We start from the raw sequence: 10,000 nt of genomic DNA on the forward strand, positions 1-10,000 counted from the left end.
ACTGAGGGCTCGGTGCGGCGTCGAGAGAGTCCTGTCAGGCGGCTGAGGGCAGGGAGGAAACGGAGAGACGACCCCACTGAGGGCTGGGTGCGTCGTCGAGAGAGTGCTGTGAGGCGGCTGGGGACAGGGAGGAAATTGAGAGACGACCTCACTGTGGCTCGGTGAAACCGTCGAGTAGATCTTTCAGGTGGCTGAGGGCAGGAAGGAAAAGCAGAGACGAGGACTTGGGGGGGTGGGGGGTGGGGTTGGGCTCTGGATGGGTGAGGGGAGGGGGGGTGTTAAGGTGGGTCGCCGAAAACGGAGATTCGACCTCAAATGGCGGGCTAGGATCCGTCCCTGATCCGACACAGAGACAGAACGGAGAGACGACCCACTGTGGCAGGGTGAGGCGTCGAGAGAGTCCTGTGAGGCGGCTGAGGGCAGGGAGGAAACGGAGAGACGACCCACTGAGGGCTCGGTGCGGCGTCGAGAGAGTCCTGTCAGGCGGCTGAGGGCAGGGAGGAAACGGAGAGACGACCCCACTGAGCGCTGGGTGCGTCGTCGAGAGAGTGCTGTGAGGCGGCTGGGGACAGGGAGGAAATTGAGAGACGACCTCACTGTGGCTCGGTGAAACCGTCGAGTAGATCTTTCAGGTGGCTGAGGGCAGGAAGGAAAAGCAGAGACGAGGACTTGGGGGGGTAGGGGGAGGGGTTGGGCTCTGGATGGGTGAGGGGAGGGGGGGTGTTAAGGTGGGTCGCCGAAAACGGAGATTCGACCTCAAATGGCGGGCTAGGATCCGTCCCTGATCCGACACAGAGACAGAACGGAGAGACGACCCACTGTGGCAGGGTGAGGCGTCGAGAGAGTCCTGTGAGGCGGATGAGCACAGGGAGGAAACGGAGAGACGACCCACTGAGGGCTCGGTGCGGCGTCGAGAGAGTCCTGTGAGGCGGCTGAGGGCAGGGAGGAAACGGAGAGACGACCCCACTGAGGGCTGGGTGCGTCGTCGAGAGAGTGCTGTGAGGCGGCTGGGGACAGGGAGGAAATTGAGAGACGACCTCACTGTGGCTCGGTGAAACCGTCGAGTAGATCTTTCAGGTGGCTGAGGGCAGGAAGGAAAAGCAGAGACGAGGACTTGGGGGGGTAGGGGGTGGGGATGGGCTCTGGATGGGTGAGGGGAGGGGGGGTGTTAAGGTGGGTCGCCGAAAACGGAGATTCGACCTCAAATGGCGGGCTAGGATCCGTCCCTGATCCGACACAGAGACAGAACGGAGAGACGACCCACTGTGGCAGGGTGAGGCGTCGAGAGAGTCCTGTGAGGCGGATGAGCACAGGGAGGAAACGGAGAGACGACCCACCGAGGGCTCGGTGCGCCGTCGAGAGAGTGCTGTGAGGCGGCTGAGGACAGGGAGGAAACGGAGAGACGACCCACTGAGGGCTGGGTGCGTCGTCGAGAGAGTGCTGTGAGGCGGCTGGGGACAGGGAGGAAATTGAGAGACGACCTCACTGTGGCTCGGTGAAACCGTCGAGTAGATCTTTCAGGTGGCTGAGGGCAGGAAGGAAAAGCAGAGACGAGGACTTGGGGGGGTAGGGGGTGGGGATGGGCTCTGGATGGGTGAGGGGAGGGGGGGTGTTAAGGTGGGTCGCCGAAAACGGAGATTCGACCTCAAATGGCGGGCAAGGATCCGTCCCTGATCCGACACAGAGACAGAACGGAGAGACGACCCACTGTGGCAGGGTGAGGCGTCGAGAGAGTCCTGTGAGGCGGATGAGCACAGGGAGGAAACGGAGAGACGACCCACTGAGGGCTCGGTGCGGCGTCGAGAGAGTCCTGTGAGGCGGCTGAGGGCAGGGAGGAAACGGAGAGACGACCCCACTGAGGGCTGGGTGCGTCGTCGAGAGAGTGCTGTGAGGCGGCTGGGGACAGGGAGGAAATTGAGAGACGACCTCACTGTGGCTCGGTGAAACCGTCGAGTAGATCTTTCAGGTGGCTGAGGGCAGGAAGGAAAAGCAGAGACGAGGACTTGGGGGGGTAGGGGGTGGGGATGGGCTCTGGATGGGTGAGGGGAGGGGGGGTGTTAAGGTGGGTCGCCGAAAACGGAGATTCGACCTCAAATGGCGGGCAAGGATCCGTCCCTGATCCGACACAGAGACAGAACGGAGAGACGACCCACTGTGGCAGGGTGAGGCGTCGAGAGAGTCCTGTGAGGCGGATGAGCACAGGGAGGAAACGGAGAGACGACCCACTGAGGGCTCGGTGCGGCGTCGAGAGAGTCCTGTGAGGCGGCTGAGGGCAGGGAGGAAACGGAGAGACGACCCCACTGAGGGCTGGGTGCGTCGTCGAGAGAGTGCTGTGAGGCGGCTGGGGACAGGGAGGAAATTGAGAGACGACCTCACTGTGGCTCGGTGAAACCGTCGAGTAGATCTTTCAGGTGGCTGAGGGCAGGAAGGAAAAGCAGAGACGAGGACTTGGGGGGGTAGGGGGTGGGGATGGGCTCTGGATGGGTGAGGGGAGGGGGGGTGTTAAGGTGGGTCGCCGAAAACGGAGATTCGACCTCAAATGGCGGGCTAGGATCCGTCCATGGTGTGGCACCAAGAGAGAATGGCGAGACGACCCACTGTGGCTCGGTGTGGCGTCGAGAGAGTCCTGTCAGGCGGCTGAGGGCAGGGAGGAAACCGGAGATGGGGGGAGGGAGGTGCAAACCTGGACGGTTAGGCGAGAGGCTTACTCCCGCCGTTTACCCGCTGGACCTCGTCCAGTCTCCGGCAATGCTCCGGCACAGAGAATGCCTGGCCTGGCGTGACGGCCTGCTCCTGCCCGGTGTGTGGCGGTCGCGCCAGCAGTGTTTCTCGTGTAGCATGCGAGCGTTGCCGGTGTCGTCGGGAGCCGGGATATGTTCTCCAACAAAGTTACCTGAGCGAGTGTGCCTTTCTCCCTGTCGTCAGCTCGGGTCTGGTCGAATTGGGCCGGTGGCGCCGAAGAAGTTACCACCGGAGACCAGGGTCCAGTGGCTAGAGCCGGGCCCAACGGCTATTGACGAGTACCTTCCTCCGATGCAGGAAGAAGGTGTGTTCAGTCCCGCGGAAATCGGACGGCGGGTGCCGAATTTACCAGTGGCCAGCCGGGTCCAGGAGCTAGAGCCGGATTTGTCGGCTACTGCCGGGTAACCTACTTTGGATGCGGGTGCTGGCGTGGTCGGCCCCGCGGAAATCGGACGGCAGGCGCCGAAGATACCAGCGGCGAGCCGGGTCCCGGAGCTAGAGCCGAGCCCATCGGCTATTGTTGAGTAGCCGTCTTTGCCGGCAGAGCTGGCGTTTTCAGTCTCGTCGAAATCAGACGGCGGGTGCCGAAGTTAACAGCGGCTAGCCGGGCCCCAGAGCTAGAGCCGGACCCAGGGACTAAAGCCCAGCGGTGTGCTTCCGGTTGGGCGTTTGCGTTTTCAGTCTCGCGGAAATCAGACGGAGGGCGCCGAAGTTACGTTTTGCCAGCCGGGTCCAGTAGCTAGAGCCGGGCCCGGGGACTAGAGTCCCGCGTCGGCCTCCGACCCAAGTGCTTCTGTTTTCAATCTCGTCCAAATCGGACGAGGGGTACGGAAACGGCACAACTTAACCCGGGTCCAGGGGCTAGAGCCGGGCCCGGCGACTAGAGTCCCGCGTCGGCCTCCGGCCCAAGTGCTTCCGTTTTCAATCTCGTCCAAATCGGATGGAGGGTACCGAAACGGCGAAACGTAACCCTGACTCCCTTGCAAGTGCCTGGTCCGGTAACCCTATTGTCCTTCAAGGCTCTCAGACCTGAAAGGAATTGGGAGGCAAGTTCGGCATTCTGGCCGAAATCGAGCGCCTGAGTGTACCTTTTTCCAGAACTGGGACATGGTACATCAGGGGTTTTCGTGCTTAGACCACAGCACAGCGAGAGCTGGGCGACCATTTGAGCTCAATTTGCACGAAGTGACGACATCACCTTGACCCATTCGATATATATAGGGGAGACCTGGTGTCTGTGGCACCTTTCTCGTGGGTAACCTGCTGTCTTAGGGGACCATGCGAGGGAGACTACTGACAACTACCTGCGTCTTGGCGACATTCTAAGTCTCGTTGTTGCCAGAGGGAAGGAGCAAATGTTTTCCATTGTTTTGGTGCGTTGGCTACTTTCCCTTCCCCCATTCCACGGTGCTGGTTCTCGGTTCCGGTGCGGTAGCGAACTGTTTGCCGCAGACGTTTACCGGAGTAAATGGGGAACCAGCCTTTTACCTGTCGCGGGGTACATATGCCGAGGTATTTGGAGTCCGGTGTGTGAGTGACCGACCATTGCGTTCTGTTAGACATACGTAACATTAGGCGAAGGCGGCCCTCCTTGCACATGTCGTGTGGTTCCAGAGCCAGGCATCTCGGGTCCGGTGTGCGCGTGCGACCGATCTTGTTCATGTGTTAGACATACGTAACAGTGGGCGAAGACGGTCGGCGAAACTCGCGCATGTCGTGTGGTCCGAGATGGCCTTCCATGCACATTAGATATAGCTATATAAAGGGGGAGACTCGGTGGCTGGCTGACAACTACCGGCGTCTTGGCGACATTGTGTCTCGTTGTCGCCAGAGAGAAGGAGCAAATGTATTCCATTGTTTTGGTACGTGGGCTCCTTTCTCTTCCCCCACTGTTAGGGCGCTGGTTCTCGGTTCCGGTGCGGTAGCGAACTGTTTGCCGCAGACGTATACCGGAGTAATTGGGGAACCAGACGGTGTTTTGCCTGTCGCGGGATTGGATCACAGGTTCTGGGTTCCGGTGCGGTTGCGAACTGCTTCTCGTTCACCGGCGCCAATGGGGAACCTGCCTGTCTGTCGCGGGGCAAATGCCACATAGGCTGAGGTATTTGGAGTCCGGTGTGTGAGTGACCGACCATTGCGTTCTGTTAGACATACGTAACATTAGGCGAAGGCGGCCCTCCTTGCACATGTCGTGTGGTTCCAGAGCCAGGCATCTCGGGTCCGGTGTGCGCGTGCGACCGATCTTGTTCATGTGTTAGACATACGTAACAGTGGGCGAAGACGGTCGGCGAAACTCGCGCATGTCGTGTGGTCCGAGATGGCCTTCCATGGACGTTAGATATAGCTATATAAAGGGGGAGACTCGGTGGCTGGCTGAACCTACTACCGGCGTCTTGGCGACATTGTGTCTCGTTGTCGCCAGAGAGAAGGAGCAAATGTATTCCATTGTTTTGGTGCGTGGGCTCCTTTCTCTTCCCCCACTGTTAGGGTGCTGGTTCTCGGTTCCGGTGCGGTAGCGAACTGTTTGCCGCAGACGTATACCGGAGTAATTGGGGAACCAGACGGTGTTTTGCCTGTCGCGGGATTGGATCACAGGTTCTGGGTTCCGGTGCGGTTGCGAACTGCTTCTCGTTCACCGGCGCCAATGGGGAACCTGCCTGTCTGTCGCGGGGCAAATGCCACATAGGCTGAGGTATTTGGAGTCCGGTGTGTGAGCGACCGACCATTGCGTCTTGTTAGACATACGTAACTTGCAGGCGAAGGCGGCCCTCCTCGCACATGTCGTGTGGTTCCAGAGCCCAGGCACCTCGGGGTCCGGTGTGCGCGTGCGACCGATCTTGTTCATGTGTTAGACATACGTAACAGTGGGCGAAGACGGTCGGCGAAACTCGCGCATGTCGTGTGGCTCGAGAATTGCCTTCAATTCCTCCCTGGAGTGAGTAGTTTGTTTCGGCAGCAGCTCTCTCTCCACACAACCCCCCATCATCCTCCTTCCCGCAAGAGCATGATCCCGATGCTCGATGCAAACTGAGAACTGTCACTGCACACGCTGCGGCATCTCGGGTCCGGTGCGCGAGGCGAACTTGCATTCTGCTAGACATACGTAGCATTAGGCGAGAGCGCCCGTAATCGCGCACGTCGTGAGGCTCGAGAGGCCTTCAAAGCAGCGCCTCTGTATTGTGTCACGACGATTCCTTCCGATCTCCGTGCGATCACTTCTCCAGCCTACGACTGCACATCGAGTCAGCTATCGATCGGTCTGTGTGCATGGGAACAGAGCACCAACCTTCTTCCATGTCATGGGAAGGCTGAACAAAAACACTGTGGCGTCGCCTCTCTCCACCAACGAGGAGGCGACAAACCACACGGCACCTCGGATGCATTTCCGACGGTTCCTTTCATATAAAAGGGGTGACGCCGAGGAAAATAAGACTCGCGTCCCTACCAAAACGAAAAAGACCACCACCACCTACTCACTTACTACTGCTCCTCCTCCTGTTTTTCCAGCTTGCCGTGTTGAATGACGACAATGACGAGCAGGAGTAATCTCGGCGGGGTAGTTATGATCGTTCGTCCACGCGGAGTAACTGCTCTCCTCCGCCTCTGTTCGTCTAACGTATCGACATAACGCCATACTGTCGGGCTGCTAGAGAGTCCATAGTGAGATTTAACTTGCAAAGCAGGATTAAAACGCAAAACCGAGGGGAGCGAGGGGTGTGTGTGTCTTGTGTACTATATATCAGTAGTACTGTTGAGCTACCTGGTTGATCCTGCCAGTAGTCATATGCTTGTCTCAAAGATTAAGCCATGCATGTGTAAGTACAAGCCGAGTTAAGGCGAAACCGCGAATGGCTCATTAAATCAGCTATGTTTCATTGGATCTGTAAACCCACTTACTTGGATAACTGTGGTAATTCTAGAGCTAATACATGCATCACGTCTCTGACCGCAAGGGAAGAGCGCTTTTATTAGTTCAAAACTGGTCGGGCCTCGGTCCGTTAACCCACCCGTGGTGAATCTGAATAACTTTTTGCTGAGCGCACGGTCTCCGCACCGGCGCCGCATCCTTCAAGTGTCTGCCTTATCAGCTTTCGATTGTAGGTTATGCGCCTACAATGGCTATAACGGGTAACGGGGAATCAGGGTTCGATTCCGGAGAGGGAGCCTGAGAAACGGCTACCACATCTAAGGAAGGCAGCAGGCACGCAAATTACCCACTCCCGGCACGGGGAGGTAGTGACGAAAAATAACGATGCGAGACTCATCCGAGGCCTCGCAATCGGAATGAGTACACTTTAAATCCTTTAACGAGGATCTATTGGAGGGCAAGTCTGGTGCCAGCAGCCGCGGTAATTCCAGCTCCAATAGCGTATATTAAAGTTGTTGCGGTTAAAAAGCTCGTAGTTGGATCTCAGTTCCGGACTGACGGTACACCGCCTGGTGCTTACTGTCACGCTCCGAACAGCTAACTAGCCCCGCCGGCTCGCACGGGGTGCTCTTCATCGAGTGTCCCGAGTGGCCGGCACGTTTACTTTGAAAAAATTAGAGTGCTCAGAGCAGGCTACTTTAATGGCCTGAATGTCTATGCATGGAATAATGGAATAGGACCTCGGTTCTATTTTGTTGGTTTTCGGAACCTGAGGTAATGACTAATAGGAACAGGCGGGGGCATTCGTACTGCGACGCTAGAGGTGAAATTCTTGGACCGTCGCAAGACGAACTACTGCGAAAGCATTTGCCAAGGATGTTTTCATTAATCAAGAACGAAAGTTAGAGGTTCGAAGGCGATCAGATACCGCCCTAGTTCTAACCATAAACGATGCCAACTAGCGATCCGCCGGCGTTATTCCCATGACCCGGCGGGCAGCTTCCGGGAAACCAAAGTCTTTGGGTTCCGGGGGAAGTATGGTTGCAAAGCTGAAACTTAAAGGAATTGACGGAAGGGCACCACCAGGAGTGGAGCCTGCGGCTTAATTTGACTCAACACGGGGAACCTCACCAGGCCCAGACACCGGAAGGATTGACAGATTGAGAGCTCTTTCTCGATTCGGTGGGTGGTGGTGCATGGCCGTTCTTAGTTGGTGGAGCGATTTGTCTGGTTAATTCCGATAACGAACGAGACTCTGGCCTATTAACTAGTCGACGGATCTCCAGCAATTGGTGTCCAGTTCGCAACTTCTTCTTAGAGGGATTAGCGGCAATTCTAGCCGCACGAGATTGAGCAATAACAGGTCTGTGATGCCCTTAGATGTTCTGGGCCGCACGCGCGCTACACTGAAGAGATCAACGTGTTCTCCCCCTCCGAGAGGAGCGGGTAACCCGTTCAATCCCCTTCATGATAGGGATTGGGGCTTGCAATTGTTTCCCATGAACGAGGAATTCCCAGTAAGTGCAAGTCATCAGCTTGCGCTGATTACGTCCCTGCCCTTTGTACACACCGCCCGTCGCTACTACCGATTGAATGATTTAGTGAGGCCTTCGGACTGGCGCTCTTGGATGTTCTACCCCTCGCGTCTCGGCGCAAGGGGTTCTCGCCTCGAGCTGACGGAAAGATGTCCAAACTTGATCATTTAGAGGAAGTAAAAGTCGTAACAAGGTTTCCGTAGGTGAACCTGCGGAAGGATCATTACAGTTTGTGACGCGAGAGCTGCAACCATCGGCTCGTCGTCGTCGTTCGAGTGTTCTTCAATGCGAAGAAGGCAAGGGTAGCCTTGGGAGCCGCACCCAATTGCCGTGGGAAAGGAGAAAGCGGATAAACGGCGGGGAGATCAACACCCACTGTGAGACAATAACAGGTCTGTGATGTCGGACTGACATGACATGTCAGTCAGTCCGACCGGCGCAGGTCACAGTCCTAGCGCCGTATACTGCTTTAGAGTCATCTGTTGGGGCTCGCGACACCCGTCACCGACATCTTTCTTCCTTGTCCCCGGTCGCTCAGTGGCTTCCGGCACCCACACCATAGAGAGAAAGCAGCAGGCGAAGACGCTACTGCTCCTCTCGTTGACAGGGCCGGCGCCTGCTACTCTGGCGGCGTCTAGTGCTGGGTTTTCCTTGACACGCTTCCCAGTGGGCCCCCTCCCTCCCCGCCTTCACTCTACTGTAAACGTAAATGTACGTGTGCGGCAGAGGAGGAAAAAGGGGAGAGAGAAAAAAAGCATTTTATGTGTCTTCTAACCAAAGTCGGGCTCTTACCAGCCCTATCAAACCCCCCATACATTACGTCCTCCTATGATGGAGTGATAGACGGCCGACAGGCCTTAATAAAAACATATACAACTCTTAACGGTGGATCACTTGGCTCGTGGGTCGATGAAGACCGCAGCTAACTGCGTGTCGGTATGTGAATCGCAAGAATACCAGATACATCGACAAGTCGAACGCACATTGCGGCGGCAGTCCTGATATGTGTACTGTCGCCACTCCTGCGCGAGGGTCGGAATAACATCCATCGGGCGAGTAGCTGTTGCGGCCTCCATATTCTGCTCTTTGGCAGGCTCAACGATGCGCTTTGGCCTGCTCTGGGGAACGACGCCCGCCACTGCCCCCCGAATGAGAAGGCAGGAGGCAAACCGGGAGTCCCCCTAATATTTGACAAACGAGCCCCTAGCACACCTCATCATGCTGTGAAAGAAAGACGCTTTTCGTCCTATTTCTGCAACAGAGGCCTGCCGCCCTTTGAGTGAGAAAACACTCGACGTCTGCTGCGGATCCGATTGTCCCACAGACGTGCAGCAAGCAAAGCCGCCAGTTTCCACCCCTCCGTGGACTGGATGGCACAACACAAGGGTATGGCTAGAGGACCGGGTCGGAAGCGACATGCCATGCGTCGCCGTCCAGAGGTAGTAGTGTGCCAGGGAAATTGAACGCTTGAGGAACCTCCCGCCTATCACACACACTCTCTACGGACCGACTCAACCGGATTTCATTTACTTTGGCCTAGCAGAATTCGAGAGAGAGAAGAAATGGTGCCAATAACGCTCATGAACGAGTAAATTACACCAGTACACAGGTGCATGTATGAGAGAGAGGCGTGTGCGCACAGAAGTAGTGCTATACTACTACTGTTGTTATTATTATTGTTACAATTTCGTTGGCATGTGTGCACCCTAGTGGTAGCCGCTGCCACAGTTGTGGGGCCTATAAGCAACGCTTGCTGAAACCGAAGTGACGGCGTGTCTGGCGCAAGCCGTCAGACGGCCAAATTCGGATTTTCAGTGCGTTGGCTGGGGGACAGTAACAGCCGTGGCATCATCAG

The 10,000-nt window shown here is 56.8% G+C and overlaps 2 non-coding genes across 2 annotated transcripts; both read left to right on the top strand.

The window, feature by feature from the left end:
* Positions 1–6,499: 6,499 nt before the first annotated feature.
* LOC138352797 (small subunit ribosomal RNA) lies at positions 6,500–8,371 on the top strand. The gene has a single exon (XR_011222868.1). It is a non-coding gene; the product is annotated as a small subunit ribosomal RNA (ribosomal RNA).
* Positions 8,372–9,019: 648 nt separating this feature from the next.
* Positions 9,020–9,181, top strand: LOC138352774 (5.8S ribosomal RNA). The gene has a single exon (XR_011222865.1). It is a non-coding gene; the product is annotated as a 5.8S ribosomal RNA (ribosomal RNA).
* The last annotated feature ends 819 nt before the right edge of the window (positions 9,182–10,000 follow it).

This window comes from Procambarus clarkii, chromosome 5 (assembly GCF_040958095.1).
Source record: "Procambarus clarkii isolate CNS0578487 chromosome 5, FALCON_Pclarkii_2.0, whole genome shotgun sequence".
NCBI classification, from domain to species: Eukaryota; Metazoa; Arthropoda; class Malacostraca; order Decapoda; family Cambaridae; genus Procambarus; species Procambarus clarkii.